The sequence below is a fragment of the Natator depressus genome, chromosome 2 (assembly GCF_965152275.1).
Source record: "Natator depressus isolate rNatDep1 chromosome 2, rNatDep2.hap1, whole genome shotgun sequence".
NCBI lineage: Eukaryota > Metazoa > Chordata > Testudines > Cheloniidae > Natator > Natator depressus.
Genome location: NC_134235.1, coordinates 151,486,640 through 151,503,474, shown reverse-complemented (window position 1 = coordinate 151,503,474; position 16,835 = coordinate 151,486,640).

Below are 16,835 nucleotides of genomic sequence, written 5' to 3'. Positions count from 1 at the left end.
TTGGAACTACATCTTGATTAAAGAGACACATTTACTTTCCAAAAACTTATCAGAAATAGCACCCTGAAAAATTGGGACCTGGATTGGGGTACTCTCCACCACCCCTTTCTCTGTCCCTGAGAAGTCAGCTGTGTGACTGCTTCCCTCCAGGAGGTCAGTTATACATTTCCTTCTCAAAACCTGGGTCACAGGCTGAGGTGCCTGGGTGCACAGATGCTGACCCAGCCATCCTCCTAGTGTCCTGGATGTCCTGCCCCAAGTGACTAGTGAGGAGACATTCCTGTACCCCCACGATTCCTTCCCCAGTTTCCTCCTGTGGGCCCCCTCCAAAGACATTTCTCTGTGCTCCCTGGGAATGGTTCTATCTTTTGTTCACCTGCAGAACTCTGCCAGCTAACAACTGGGACAGTTTCCTTAATCCCTGACAACACCTCTCCTGCCTCTGCATCTGAGGGCATGTTGCCTTCTGCTGGAAAGGAGCTAGTCTTAGCCCCTCCCATACTTGGAAGCATCCTGCTTCCCTGTGTTACAGAGTCACAGGAATCCTCACCCACTTCAGTGGTTTCTGGGATCCCCTGCCCCTTCTCTGGGACATATTGCTCTATGCTCCCTAGAGCCCGTTTTGCATCTGGTTCAGCTGCGACCTGCTGGCAGCTAACGACCTGGACAGTTCTCTCCCTGGCAGGCATTACACCCCCATCCCTTCCTGATGTGGTGTTGCCTCCAGCTGCAGTGCAGGAGCTGGTCTCAACCAGCCTCCCACCTGGGAGCATGTGGCTTCCCCCAGCTGCAGAGAATCAAGGAGACTCTCTCCCATTCTCTCAGCAATTCCCGAGACCTTGCCCTTTCCCTCGGGGGTCCCAGCATAACACTCCCTCCTGCTGCAGGCAAATACTTGAACCTGAGCTACACAGAAAAAATCGTTGCCAAGGAGCAGCTCAAGTAGAAGGTGTTCCATTACCGCCACAGTCAAAACACTTTCCAAACCTTCCCAAGCCACATGGATTTTAGCTAGTGGTCTGAGGAATCTGCTTTCGCCCACCCCCACAATCTCTGACATTTGGCCAGGCAACATACTGGCCTTTGGGCCCACACTCTACTTAACCAGAGAGATCTGGGCCTCTGTATCCCTCTGCCCCAAGTACTCCCTACCACACAATCATTTTATAAAGATGAACATGGGGGTGTAGGGTGTACCCCGAGGTACAGAGAGTCACAGGAGCTTCAGTGCCTGAGATAGTTAGATGAAGGAAACTGAGCTGAAGCAATAAATTTAGTTAGTCAAGAAAGATAAGCAGAGAGAATGGATCAAAAGGAATTATTAAAGGTGCTGAATGGCGTACACAGTTGTTACCTGTATCAAAGTAGAAGGTAAGATTAGAAATAAGATAAGAAAGAAAAGGTAGATGGAAAAAAGTAAGGGTGAAAAATTGAAACTTGTGAGACTCCATAGAGGAGGGGCCTGACGCAGAAGAGAAACCAGAAGATGCAGTTTGATAAATAAGAATGGAACTTAGAAAGAAACAAGGGACACTTACATATTATGGGCATGGAGGCAGTCCAGCAGGAAGCAGCACAGCCTTTGACAAGCAGTGCATGAGGATACTGCTACATATGTACACTATTACACACAAAAGATGTACGTTAAAAGAATGAGTTGCAAAGTCAAGCAACTTCAAAATTAGAAAATGCCAGAATTAAGATTGCCCATGCAACCTGAATTCGGCCCCCTTGTGAGTATGCATTATGAGAACGTCTTTAATTGCATGATCACAAGAACTTTTTTCCCCCCACAAGGCCTCTGCCTCATTCACTGCACAGACAGGGTTGTGGAGAGAGGTTGTGTTCTCTGTAGGATCCCTGCATCATTATTTACATATGTTGGGAGGTGTGTAATGAGTGACACAGGTGATTGCATGAAGAGAAGGGATGCTCTAATGGCTGGGAGTTGAACCAAGATAAATTCAGACTGGAAATAAGGTGTAAATTTTTAACAGTGAAAGTAATTAACCATTGGAACACTTTACCAAGGGTCATGGTGGATTCTCTATCACTGACTATTTTAAAATCAAGTTTGGATGTTTTTCTAAAAGCTATGCTCTAGGAATTATTTTGGGGAAGTTCTATGACCTGTGTTATACATGAGATCAGACTAGATGATCACAATGGTCCCGTGTGGCCTTGGAATATATGTTTAAGGATTTTGAATGGCATTCTAATTTAAAAATAAAAACTGAAAAAACAGAAATTCTGTCATGTGGAACCACACTGACCTCTTCTTCCCCTGACCCCAACTTGGGTCATCAGTGGGGTTTGAACATTTAGATTCACAGCACAGACCTCTATTCAAGCTAACAGAGTAACAGTAGTAGGCTGTTATCATCTATGTACACCCATCATTCCAAGAGGAATAAGACACACTTTGCTAGTGGGTAAAGAATTTGCTGAGAGCAGAGGAATGTAGAAACTGAGTCTTACGTTCAATTTCAGGTATGGGAGTGTACTCTAGTGCAGTGGTTTTCAAACCATGGATCGCATCCCAGAATTTGGTTGCGGAATGGAAGGCACTGGGTCATGGTGGCTCTGGTCAGTACCGCCAACTGGACCATTAAAAGTCCTGTCGGCAGTGCTGCCTGGCTAAGGCAGGCTACTCCCTACCTGTTCCAACTCCGCACCACACCCCGGAAGTGGCCAGTAGCAGGTCTGGCTCCTAGGCAGGGAGACCACAGGGCTCTGCGCACTGCCCCCACCCCAAGCACCAGCTTCGCACTGTGGGGGGAGGGATGGTGCCTACGGGTGAGAGCCGCACAGAGCTGCTTGTGTGCCTCCACCTAGGAGCCGGACCTGCTGCTGGCCTCTTCCTGCACCCCAAACCCCTCATCCCCACCCCAGAACCTGCACCCCCAGCCCAGAGTCCTAATCCCCTCCCGCACCCAAACCCCCTGCCCCAGCCCTGAGCCCCTCCCACACCCAAAACCCTTCATCCCCAGTTCCGTTGGGTAATGAGCATCAACAATTTTCTTTAACTGGGTCACCAGAAAAAAAGTTTGAAAACCACTGCTCTAGTGGTTAGACCCTGTGCCCTTAGATTGTCTTGGAACCTCTTTGCTCTTACCCATCTCACCCTGGCTCCTATCCACACACACACACACACACCAGCTCCTGCTCCCATCTGCTCCTCCCTACTCACCCCAACCTCATTTCTCACTGCTCTGCATTCCAGTGTGGCTACTTCCTCCTCCTCCTCCACACTGCCAGGGCTCCAGCAGGAGGATCACGGGCTGCACAGAAAAGAGTCTCCTTGCTCTTAGTTCCTGTGCCTGATGCCACAGCAGTCCCTTGTAGCATGCAAAAGCAATGGCAATGAAAGTGCTGCTCAGCCCCTGGACTGGAGCATGCTCAGTACAGACAGGATCTTCAGAGAATTTAGCTGCTCAACAGCATCCTACTGAGCATACATGAGATTTTTTGGAGGTTGTAAACTGGCCAAATTTGGGCATTTTTTCATAAGGAGAGAAAGAGTCACAGCCCTGACACAAAAGGCACCCACACGCCTGCAAAGTTTCAAGTCCCTGTGCCAATGCATGGGGCACTACAGATGCTCAATGAATGATTATAAGCATGAATTTAACAGTGGCAAAACCTTTTCCCCCAGTCTCACTTTTGGAAATGGTTGAATTGTTTTACCTGAAGCTTTCCAAAAAATTCAGCCTGAGGCAGACATCTGGCAGGGAAAAGTGCCAAGCTTTAACCATTTGGGCCAAAAAGGAATAAGAAACTGTAAACAAGATCTTATAATGGGATGTGTCAGGCAACCTTGACTGTAGGAGACTCTGCCTACAAGCTTTGATTTTAATTATGCAAGACAAATTTAAGAGCAACCAAATTAAGGCTCTGAGGTGACATCTTAAAAGTAATCTGCAAGTGCTCTGGAATGTATAAGTGAAACATGCCCTAGTTACTCAACAATGAGAGAGCAGAACTGGGAAACAGAAGATCAAGGAGCTATCTCCATCTCTGCCACAGACATCATTTGTGACCTCAGGCAAGTCATTTATCCTCTCTGCACCTCAGTTTCCCCTAGGCAATGTGCAGCCAATCGTGTGAAGTGCAACTGTCCTCATCACCTATTAACCTCAGTGAGAGCTCGGGATGCTCAGCAGCTCACAGGAGGGGCTCAGGTCTTCACAGCACCAGACCCAAAAAATTTACCTACAATATCTCATAGATGCATTGTGAATCTTAATCCATTAATGTTTATGAAAGCACTTTGACAGAATACAAAGTATTATCATCAAGCAATAACACTTCAGTCAAGCCTGCCACAGCACTCATCTTACTTTCAGTGGCTTATAACTTCCTCAGAAATACATCTCATGATTAGTATGAGTTGTGAGTAAGCCCCCTAATCCTTTTGTGACATGGCCACACTCTGTCCCCATCCTCTGATACCCTAGGAAATGCTCAGACCCACTTTTGCCATGTGTGTGCAGGCCATATTTTATTCTAAACCCATCCACCAACACCAGCATAGTGCATCATCACAGTTTTAACCTCTACTTCTTTGCTATGGCCCATGGAGGTCACACTCACTCCTTTGTCCTAGGCTCAGCTAACCCTGTCCTCCCACTTTGTAACACTCCTGTCATAAATATAAAGGGAAGGGTAACCACCTTTCTGTATACAGTGCTATAAAATCCCTCCTGGCCAGAGGCAACATCCTGTTACCTGTAAAGGGTTAAGAAGCTCAGCTAACCTGGCTGGCACCTGACCCAAAGGACCAATAAGGGAACAAGATACTTTCAAATCTTGAGGGGGGAAGGCTTTTGTTTGTGCTCTTTGTTTACGTGGTTGTTCTCTCTTGGGACTGAGAGAGGCCAGACAGAAATCCATCTTCTCCAACCCATCCTAATCCAAGTCTCCAATATTGCAACCAGGATAGGTAAACCAGGCAAAGCAGATTAGTTTATCTTTTGTTTTAGGTGAATTTTCTCTGTGTTAAGAAGGAGGTTTATTCCTGTTTTCTGTAACTTTAAGGTTTTGCCCAGAGGGGAATCCTCTGTGTTTTGAATCTGAATACCCTGCAAAGTATTTTCCGTCCTGATTTTACAGAGGTGATTCTTTTACCTTTTCTTGAATTAAAATTCTTCTTTTAAGAACCTGATTGCATTTTCATTGTTCTTAAGATCCAAGGGTTTGGGTCTGTGTTCACCTGTACAAACTGGTGAGGATTATTATCAAGCCTCCCCAGGAAAGGGGGTGTAGGGCTTGGGGTGATATTTTGGGGAAAGATGTCTCCAAGTGGGCTCTTTCCCTGTTCTTTGTTTAACACGCTTGGTGGTGGCAGCATACTGTTCAAGGACAAGGCAAAGTTTGTGCCTTGGGGAAGTTTTTAACTTTAAGCTTAGGGGGTCTTTCATGCGGGTCCCCACATCTGTACCCTAGAGTTCATAGTGGGGAAGGAACCCTGACAACTCCCTTCCTGGCTTTTTATCAGTTTGTTCAGCTGAGGGCTAATTAATTCCTTACCTCCCCCAGCTTCTCCTTCTGATGCTCTAATTATTCAATCAGTCCTTACTGGGGGGAACTAACTGAGGCTACAATGATCAGAGTGTTGACCCACCTGTCAGATCTCACCACTCTGTCACACCCTTACTCAGCACTGTATCACACCAAGAATTCAATGAGGCAGCAGACATTTTATTATGCTTGTTAATCAACAGAGCAGCAAGTAAGGACAAAATAGTACAAGATAATGCAACCCTGCCATTGAATCAGATTACTTCAAACCTGGCATGTGGCCCAAAGTATATCAATGGACAAAATTATCAACTCGTCATTTTCTTTTATTTTGCGGAACTAGCCTCTCTTAGAATCATTGTGTTAAGAACAGCAGAAGAACATTCTCCAGGGGAAACCTCAGGGCCTTATAAATTAAGCTCCTTGCCTCAGTCCAAGGAAGAGGGAAGACACCCCTTTTTTCTAAAGGCTTGACTGCTATGTGAGCGAGCAAACCTGATTGTTCAACAACATAAAATCTTATTTTTTAAAATGTTTTCTTAAGTCTGGTTTGAGTTTTTAGTGTCTGTTTTTATATTTTCCTACAGTGGTAATTAATGGAGCTCCACTGGGAAGGGAAGTTTAAAGTATAGAATCTAGCCTTGGAAAAATCAGCTTGCCCCTTGCCTGGAGGGGGAATAATTGATTTTGACAAACAAGTAAAATATTCATTTTTTTTCTTCTCCTTGATATGGTGGTGAAATGGATTTTGTGTCATGGCTGTTTGGTTTAAACACTATTTTGCCAGACTGCTCTAATCGTACATATTTTTTAAAAAACGCACTAAAAGGTGATCCCGGGGGGTAGTGATATACAACTTCTCTTTCGAATCCTACAGGTATCAGTCTTCTCCCCACTCTTACTCTATATCTACTTCAAGCTGCTGGGAGAAATCATGAGACAATATGGATGGACTCAAATGTCAAACACAGCTAACTGTATATACCCTTTAGATCTACTATAACTCAATTCCACTTCCCAGCTGTTCCAGGGCCTGACCTAAATCAGCACCTGGATGAAGATTGTCTGGGTGAAACTAAATCCTAGCAAGATGGATGTTATGTGGTAAGCAAAGGGAAACACTTTGAAAATATAGTTGCCCCTATTGAGGTCATGCTCTCTTAAGCCATCAAGATGGCCTTCAGCTTTGGGATGCTTTGGGACTCAGACAGTGATGCCATCTTATACCAAGAGGCCATACTCCACCCTGTCAGGTTCTGACGTGGCCCTTGTCCCCCATATATTCATAACTTCAAGGTTTGGTTATTGCACTATAGAGTTGGCACTTTTCTTTGCACATGCACTATTAGTTGAGATCACCAACCCTTAAAAAGCTTCAGTTGGCTCAAAAATGTGTCCGCCTGCCTTCTAAGCAACCCGGGCCATTCTCCCTGTGCTTCACTAACTTCTATTGAACATCAAACCAGACTTAAGGTCTCTGGCCCACATCTACAAATGCACTTAGGCACCTAGATCTGGGGTTTCAGGCACCTCTGTCCCAGTTTTAGGTTCTACTGCAATCCACAAAATCCCTGCTCAACTGCCACCTAACCCTGTAGGTGCCTAAACTCATGCAGCACCTAAATGTTCAGGGTAAAAAGTTCCCTAGGCACTTACGTTTCTGCATCTGGGCATGCACCCTGCTTTCTCCCTCTAGGTGTCCTGAGGCCTTCCTCTTGCTTAAGCCCCATTCAAAATCTGGCTCCCAGAGGAAGAAGAGTTGGTGGTGCCCACTTTATAATTCTTAGCCTAGTGGTTAGACCACTCAGCTGTGAGGTAGGAGATACAGATTCAATTCCCCCTTCTACTTGAGGGGGAGAAGAGAGGATTTGAACAGGGGCCTCCCACCTCTTTTCTCTTCCAACAGGCAGAGAGGAGAATTGAACCTGGGTCTCCTTCATCCCAGGTGAGTGCTTCAGCCACTGGGCTAAAAACATATAAGCTGCACTCCTCCAGCTACTTTGTGTGGAGTAAGGCAGGTACCTAAAAAAAACAAGTTGAGCACCTAAGCTGCCTGATTCGAAGAGATGGGGTTCTGGCTGTGGATCACAAGGAGAGATAGGCTCCTCTCTGCAGCCCAGACTTAGCCACTTATCTCTGTGAGATGGTGGGGCTTTGGACACACCCCTCTTGTTGGCTTGTCCTATTGGCTAATTTAGGCTGCTCCCGGCCTACTGTGCTGACTTGTGTGGATGACATTTTGGGCCCCGTCTCTCTCCAGGCATCCTATAAGAGCCTATCAGACATTCTGAATAGCAGTTTTATTCCTGTGATTTTTTTCAGACACCTAAAAATTAGGCATCGTGATGCTGAACCTCAATGGTACCTATGTCCCTTTGTGTATCCAGGCCTCTGGCCTTTCTCTTCGAAGCCCTCCATGTGATATGGCTATGCTACCTAAGAGGCTACCTCACCTCACAAAGAATTTGACTCCCCACAACAGATCTGTTCCTTAGAAATTCTAGATCTGTCAGTCCTAATCATGACTTCCACATATGCTGGAGTCAGAGTTTTCAGCTGGTGGCTGGCTCATGGCTAAGGCACAGACTCCAGCAGGAACTGAGAATGACCATGAACCTCTGCAACTTCCAAGGTAAATGCAAAGTTCACTTTTTCACCTAGCCTTTCCCAAACAGCGATAATTATTTTGGAGGGCTGAATGATTTCTTGTTGTTTATTATTTATTTGTACACCTTGGAAACACCAAGGCAGCACTAGATGCTGCCCACACAAACATGAAGGCATAATCCCTGCCCTCAATAACTCAGAACGCTGTCTGGTAGTCATTAAAAACAAACAGTTACAAGTTAGTTATTTGTTGTACTTCAGCACCAGTGACCCTTTGCACCCCTGTATTCACATCCTACACACTATTGTAATAATCTTTGTACAAAATATACCTTGTGAAGTATAATTTGAAAATGACTCACCGATCATTAATATTCTTGCATGACATATGTATGTATATGGCGTGTATTAAGAGTTATGGATATGTGCTGGAAAGATGACTGAAATGTGTTAAACAGATCTACTTTAGACAAAGGAAAGTGTACTTGATTCTCTGACCAGCCTGATCTTCAAAGACAATGACAATGAAGGTCCATTTTTACATATCAGGTAAATAAAGCTATTAAGCTAACAAGTGGGGGAAGAATGAGCATGGAGCGTCCTTCATCACTAGCATCCATGTTGCCTTCCTCATAGCTTGAATAAACTTTACTTTGAGGGTTAACCCTCAGAAGAATCCATTTCAAAGGTTTACTGGTTTATAAAGAAGGAGAGGGGGTGTCACTAAACTTCAAGTGATAAGCAATTTAATGAACTGATTGTATACAATATTGCTGTATTATAAAAGTGTATAGAGAGATGTTTTCTGAAAGCTAATGACACACTGAAGATTAAAATCAGTGAAATGTATATAGTAACACTAAATGAGGACATATGGATACTTAATGATCTAATACTTTAAAGTCTGGTCAGTTTCCCTCTCAGACAGGACAGATGGCCACTATTTACCTGTCTCCTATGCAAATTAAGCATGGTGGAATCAAAACAATGGCATGTCTATTTACATAGAAATCAGCAACGGGATTGGAAGTCCACAGGAAAGAAACAACAGCATTAGGTCATCCTGCCTCTTGAAACAAAGTCATTGAACTTTGGAAGATATAAGAAAAGACAGAAATCATATTTGACCTTCATCACTAGACAGACAAGAAAACCCGAGCTCTTGCAAGCTGACAAAGATGGGTCCTTAAACTAAGGAGGGTGATGTAGTCTCTGGAAACTAAATATAGGTGAGAAACTCACTTAGGCAAAAGTCTTTCACCTAGGAAGACAAGGAAAGTGAGCCCCTCATACTTCTGTGGAAGGTCCTGAGGGAAAAATCAGACCTGTCTGGGAAGAAGGAAGATTGGTGAAAGAAAATATCTAGAACAAAGTCTGTACTTTGCTAGATTAAGTTTTAGACTTTTAGATGTGTTTTCACTTTTATTTGCTTGTAATCCGTTCTAACTTTAGTCCTTTTGCTTGGCATCACTTAACCTATGTCCTGTTAATAAATGTTTTATTTTTACTACAAATCAACTCTGCTGTGTTTAAAGGGAAGGGTGTATTTACCCCAGTTAAATTAGTAAGCTGTATGTGCTTTTGTGTCTTTAGAGGAACAAACAAACCTTGTTATTTCTCTGAAATGTCCAGGCAATAGCTGGACATTACAGAGCACACAGTTTTTGGAAAAAAGCCTCAGAGCCAGGGTCAGTACCGGATTTACCATGGCACGGGGCCCACTGTCCAAAGGGGCCCTGGCCTGGCCCATTCTTCTCCGCCCTCCCTGCGTGGGGGCAGAAGCTTGGTGCTGCCGGCTCCTGCTGCAGCAGGACAGGCTCTGCTGGCAGTCAAGCTCCTCCCCCGCCTCTTCCCCCAGCGTGCTACGTTGCCTCCCCCCGTCTCCCTGCCACCAGTCAGCTGTTTGCTGGCAGGAGGGAGGGGGCAGAGTGGAGCCTCAGCCCACTCGCAGCTCCAGGGAGGAGGAGGAGAAGAGGCGGGGCAGGGCGGGGCCTGGGAATCGGGGCATACCCCCTCCAGCCCCCTGCCATGAGCAACCCCACATCCCCAACCCCCAGCCGTGACCCCTGCACCTCCCACACATCCCCAGCCCCCTGCCTTGACTCCTGCACCCCCCACAAATACCCAGTCCCCCCTAAACCCCATGCCCTGACTCCTACACCCCCCCCCACACACACACCCAGCCCCCTGCCCTGACTCCTGCACCCCTCTCACACCTTCAGCCCCCTTCCCTGACCCCTGCACCCCCCCCACACACACACATACCCAGCCCTCCCACACCCCATGCCCTGACTCCTGAAGCCCCCCACATCCCCACCCCCATCGTGAGCACCAAATGGGAGCTCCTGCACCCCCCCCCATTCCCACCTGCACCCCTCGCACCAAACAGGAGCTGTCCCAGGAAAGCGCTCCACAACCCAAACTCCTCCCCCAACCCTGAGCTCCCTCCCTCACCCTAGCTCCTGGCCAGACCCCGCACCCCAATGTTTTTTTACAATATTTGGAAAGATCATTAAGTGGTCCGTCGAGACCCTCTGTGATTTTCAAATGGTCTGTGGAAAAATAAGTTAGACTACAAGAACAATCAAGGTACCTCACTTTATTTTCATTTACGTGCTATTACTTATAGGATGAGGATGAAGAAAAAAGAATGAAAAACAGGGGTGGGGGGAGATAAGAGAGAATGTTCTTTTTCTTGGCTGGGTCCCAAGAAGGGGCCCCAAAAATGAAGCTGAGCACAGGGCCGCGGGGGCCCCCCACTAACTCTAAATCCACCACTGGCTGTCACGTCACCTGGGCTGGGGATACTGTGTCAGCTGATCCCCACAGTCTCCAACCTACCTGGGCAGTACAGCAGACATGGCCCTGCCCATTAGCTCCTCTCCACTCCCTAGCCCACCCACCCCTTGCTTCTCACCACTTAACACTTAAGGCTTTAGGTTTAGCCCTCTCACTTTTAAAAATGATTGCTTGCCCCTCCTCCCCCCCTCAGGCTTTTGTGGCAGCCCTGTTGCCAGGTGTGACGAAGCGGGACTGTTCTTAATGTTTCCTCTGAATATTGTGGGGGTGCCTCAGTTTCCCCTATGCAGTTCTTAAGTATCTAGGTTGTGGGATAAGGGTGTATGATCGTTGTAGAGCCCTAGAGGGCAGGTGTGTGCAAGGGTCTGGACACAGAGAATGGCCAACACCCTGTTTCCTGGCACCTGATGGCCTGGCCCTTCCCCCCTGCAAGGTGAGAGCTAAAGGGTTGGAGAACAAAGGAATCCGGTGCCCTCCTGGCCCAGGAAAGGGACAACGCCCAGAGGAGGAAGGGCTAGAGAGAGTTTCAGTTTGGGGCTGGCTGGGGACATAGAGTGAAGTGCAGACGTGGTTGTCTGGCTCACTGCCCCCCAAAATGGACCCAGCTGAGGGGTCCTGTTCTCTGTATCTACAAGCTCTGCTTTAGACCATGTTCCTGTCGTCTAATAAACCTCTGTTTTGCTGGCTGGCTGAGAGTACCGTCTGACTGCGGAGTTGGGGGGCAGGACCCTCTGGTTTCCCCAGGAGCCCGCTTGAGCAGACTCGCTGTGGGAAGCGCACGGAGGGGCAGAGGATGCTGAATGCTCCGAGGTCAGACCCAGGAAGGTGGAAGTTGTGTGAGCTGTGTGTCCTGAAGACAGTCTGCTCACAGAAAGGAGACTTCCCCAGAGTCCTGCCTGGCTTTGTAGGGAGCAGTTCCAGAGCATCGCCCGGAGACTCCGTGACACCAGGTATCCAGCTTTAGACTGGAAACTCCAGGAGAAAACGGGACCTGAGTGTCCAGTTAGCAGTGCTGACTGGAAACTAAAAGTGCGGTTATAGGAATAACCACAGTAGCCTCCGCTCCTCCCACTCTCAACACCCACCCCAGAGGGCTGGAAGAGAACCTGTCCTGCTGCTGCTGGATGTCACAGAGTGTGGGGAAGTCAGGGTCCTGCACCTGCGATTCCTCACTTCCTGCAATTCACCATGACTCTCAGCCAGCCAGTAAAACAGAAGGTTTATGAGACGACAGGAACACAGTCAAAGCAGAGCTTGTGGATATGGAAAACAGGACCCCTCATTCAGATCTGTCTTGTGGGGTAGGGAGCCCAGACACCAGTGCTGGACCTCCCTCCATTTCCCCAGCCAGCTCCAAACTGCAACCCCCTCCAGCTCCTCCTCTGTCCTTAGTCTCTTTCCCAGGCTAGGAGGCCACCTGATCTCTTTGTTCTCCAACACCTTCAGTGGGCACCTTGCAGGGGAGGGGCCCAGGCCATCAGTTGCCAGGAGACAGGGTGTCAGCCATTCTCTGTGCAGACAGCATAACACCTGCCTAGGGCTCTGCAACAATCACACCCCCTTATCCCACCACCTAGATACTTAAGAAATGCATAGGGGAAACTGAGGCACCCACACAGTATTCAGAGACAACATTAAGAACATTCCCACTTTGTCCCACTGGAGGAGGGGCAGCTCAAAGTGCAGAGAGAGACGAAGAGAATGGGCTAGAACCAGGGAGAAGGTAGGTACCTGCTCTATGTGGGCAGGGGTGGGGGGGATCCTGTTTACCCCCTCCCCAGCCCTGCTACGCTTGCAGTTTACCCCAGCCCCTCCCTTGCTCCAGCGACCAACCCTAGCTCCCGCCCCACTGTGCTTTTGCCCCTGGCCCCCCCAGGGGGCCCACAAATATGTTGGCACTGGACCCACAAAAAGTTAATCCAGCCTTGGCTGGGGTGTTTTTCAGGGTCACCTTGCTGGTTGTAACCGAGGCCGGTGGCAGCTAAAGTTTTAGTCCTACTATTCAAACTGAACAATATTAGTTGCATATATTGTGCAAAAACGTGGACTCATAGCTGGAGCACCTCTTGTGGATAGACATGGCAGGCTCTCCTCATGTGGCACTGCCTGCCACTCCAGCCCTGCAGTGGTCTGCCTCTTCTCATGACACAGTCATCCAATAGGTCATGTTTAGTCCCACATCTTCCATACCCTACCAGAAAGTGCAGTGTCCTTAAATCAGGTCTCTGGCCCCTGACTCTGGGCCCAGTCGTCTTTACACCCTCTTCTCTCAGGGCTTTCAGAAGTCCTTACCCCTTTTGTCAGGGGGCTTCTCGTCACCACCTTCCTCTGCAGCTAGTAAGGGAACCCATTTCCTCAGTCTTCTCTGGGTTCCAATCCAGGGACCCCATAGAAAGCAGCCAAAGTTCATCTACTCAGGCTCCTGGCTGCCTCCCAGAACCACTTCTTACCTTAGCCTGCTTCTAGACCTTTCCCACATCCCCTTCTTAGGCTTAATTCTCCTCAGAATCTTCATCCCCTCCTGAGCTCTACAGAGGTCTTTGCCATTATAGCACTGCATCCCTAGGCTCTCTCTCGGAGGCCCAGCTCACACCAAGATGCTGACCCTCAGGGCTTCTTCCCTGGAGTCACTTCCCCTACTCTAGACCTTCAACTTCACTCAGCCCCCAGAGCTGTCTATCTGTGGGTTGGCCTTCCCTCGGGCCCATTTCAGAGTCTCCTTTACTCCAGCTACCCTCTCCTACTAGGACCCTTCCCAAGGTAGGAACTGCTTCCTGAAGCTCCTCTGCTAACTGAGCCTTTTGAGCAAACCTTCTCATTCCCTTAGCAGGATCCACTCATTTCACAAGGCCACCTAATCTCCAGATGATTAAGATCAGTTGGGAGGGTAGCTGATCATCACAGGCAAAACTGAGCCTGAATCCCCTTTTCAAGGGCCAGCCAGCCTGTGACAAGCTTATTTCACCATCCTTGACCAGTAGGGCTCCTCCTTAGCTTTCCAGGTTTTCTTCCTGAGCAGGATAACGAAGAAACCCTTGCACACCTGTTTAAATATTTCTAAAGCACTCAGTAAGACAGTATATAATAATCATGTGATGCACAGTGAAGTAAATAAAGTAAGAAAATGAACTGGGGAAGGAAAATGAGACAGTAAGATTGTGATAAATAGATGGTTTATCCATCACAAATCAATGGATTGCCTTTAAAATTTACTGTAATTATACAGCATTAGTAATGGGTCTCACAAACACCCACTCACTTTAGTCTCCTTTTCCGTGTCTTATCTATTTCATCTCTGTTGTGCAGTAAGACTTCAGCAGAGTTATCGAAATTGGCACTGAGTTTCCAGTGAAGTCAATGAGCTTGATTGGAGGCAGAGTGCAAGTTGTACCCCTTGTGTCAGCAAAGGTAGTTGCACCTTTGAAGGCATTCACCCTTAGGTTCTTCAACTACTTCTGTTTGTCAGGGTTCCAGCAAGGGAGAATAGCACCCCAGAAGCCTTTTCATCCTGTGCCTGCTTGCTCCAGTCCCCCAGGAGGAAGAGGGATTGCATGCCACTAGAAGCCCTGTGACTGGGTTTCCACCAGTGAAAGAAAGGCATGAACAGGGCTCACTGGAGTTTTCAGTTATATTGGTGTCCTTCTGGAGTCTGTATCTGGGCTCAAATTCAACAAAGCACTTAAGCATGTATTGAACTTAAAATCCTGTTGAAGTCAATGGGACTTAAGCACAGGCCTACAGTTACGCACATGGTTAAGTAGTTTGTTGAATAGGGATGGAACACTGAATTGTGACCTTGTGCCTTAGGCATTACCTGCAAATACAATCAGCAGTCACCATTTTCTTATAAAGAATGGCAACATGAGACTCAAGGATCCTACTATGCCCTCGCTTTTATTGCAAGAGGCAATTTGCTTTAGAGTGTGGCGACAGATTATAAATCCTTCAGGAAATGAATGATTTAACTACTGTTTAGGTTGCAATATCTTACATTCTGATAAGAGCTATATACAGTTATAGAGCTAACAGTAATAATAAATAGTAGCATCCCTTTAGCTGATAGAAATAAAGGCTGTATTAATTTAGCCTAGTCACTTATTATATATTAGAGAGGTTCAAGTAGGGGGAAAAACAGGGTGCATACTTATACAGATACACTTAGTGACCACTGGCAGGGTTTAGTTTATGATGGGAAAGATTGGGTGAATCACACAGAACAAAATTCAATACAATAAAAAAAGATAATGCATTTACAAGGTATAATACAAGGAACAAAGTTAAATTATGCAACACAACGCAATGTAAGAATATGAGGGTTTAAATATACAAAGAGGTAATTAAACATACGAAGAGGTGAGTCCCCGTGATTTAGGCTGTTGCATGAAATGTTGTGTTTTCAACAAAGTTTTTAAAACCCAAGACACCATTAAATATTTAACTAAAAAAGATTGTCCCATGTACAAAATACTTGGGAAAACTATTTTCTCTCCATCTCTCAGGCTTACAGGTCTTAAACTAGTATCTTTTGGCTTCAGTGTAGGACAGTTGTTTCCTGAATGAACGATGCTGTTCTTGAAACCTCTGAAGCCAAAAAGGCACCTAAGATTCTTATAATAAGCCTCCCCTTTTAAACATATTCCATTCACATTTTATAATTTTCTGTGACTGATCATAGTGCCAATAATTGCTATTAAAAATCTCATCCACACTCCAAAATAAGCAAAATTGTGCCTCTTGATATCAGAGATTCCGAATGCAACGTGCTAAATGCCTAGCAAGAAAAGGGTTAAAATTTTCTTATAAATTGGTTAGAATACCAGGTTAAAAAAAATCACACTTAAAAGTTAACACAGCGGAACTAACCCATGCAGGCACAGTAAGTCTTCCCTAGAGGAATGTGTCTCATTTCAGGCTTTTTTTCTTGGTTTCACATACTGTGTCATGAATTTCTTGTTCATAAAATGTAAAAACACATCCATTTTCTGTCTTAGAGACATACTGCAATGCAAACTACCAATTTTAAAACGTGATCATTTAGCAATAGCTTTCTATATTAGGTTCTAGTGTAAACCCTGTTACACCAGCCTCTTGACTCAACACTACTAGCTCAGGCTATTGTATCACAAAATCCTGGCCAGAGACAATAGTAGCATTTTTAGTTCCAAATCCCCCAGATTACTGTGTTCACTGGCCAGGAATTCACCAATGCAGCAAACTTAATTAGAACACTCTTGCAACTACCAAATTCCATGATGCCCATATCTCACAGCTATTGAAATCCTCTGGAGGACATCAGAAACTTACATGTTTTATGAGGACTGTATGCCTGGATGGCCTCAAAGACCAGGGATGGTGCAAAGCTAACTGGAACCAGGATCCACCTCAAAATTTCGGATTCTCAAAGGCTCCTGGGTGGCCTAGACATATATCCTTCCAGATGGATACAGCCCTCTGACAGACACTTTCTTAGCTTATAGAGAAGTAGCCGTGTTAGTCTGTATCAGCAAAAACAATGCTAGAGACTAATTAATGTCTAAGGTGCCACAAGGACTCCTCGTTTTTTCTTAGCTTAGTAGGCAAAAAGAGGGGGGAAAGGAATGCATTGGAGAGGAGAGGATGGAGCCTTTGAAGATGAACCTGACAGAAAGAAGAAGTGTCACTGAAATAATATCATCCTTACGGTTGCCTTAAACTCACAGTCTAGCAGACTGGAAGAGATTTGAAAAGAAAATAGATTCATTTAGTGGAAAAATCAAGGATTTGGTCATAACAGCAAAAAGAGAACAGTGTCTGTCTGTCTAGGTATTTATAATATATTCATCACTATGAATCTCAGTGTCAGAAGATGGTCTTAACTGAAGACAGACAAGTATTGTTAGAACAGTAGTAAAAGTCACTGAGAAGCCGGA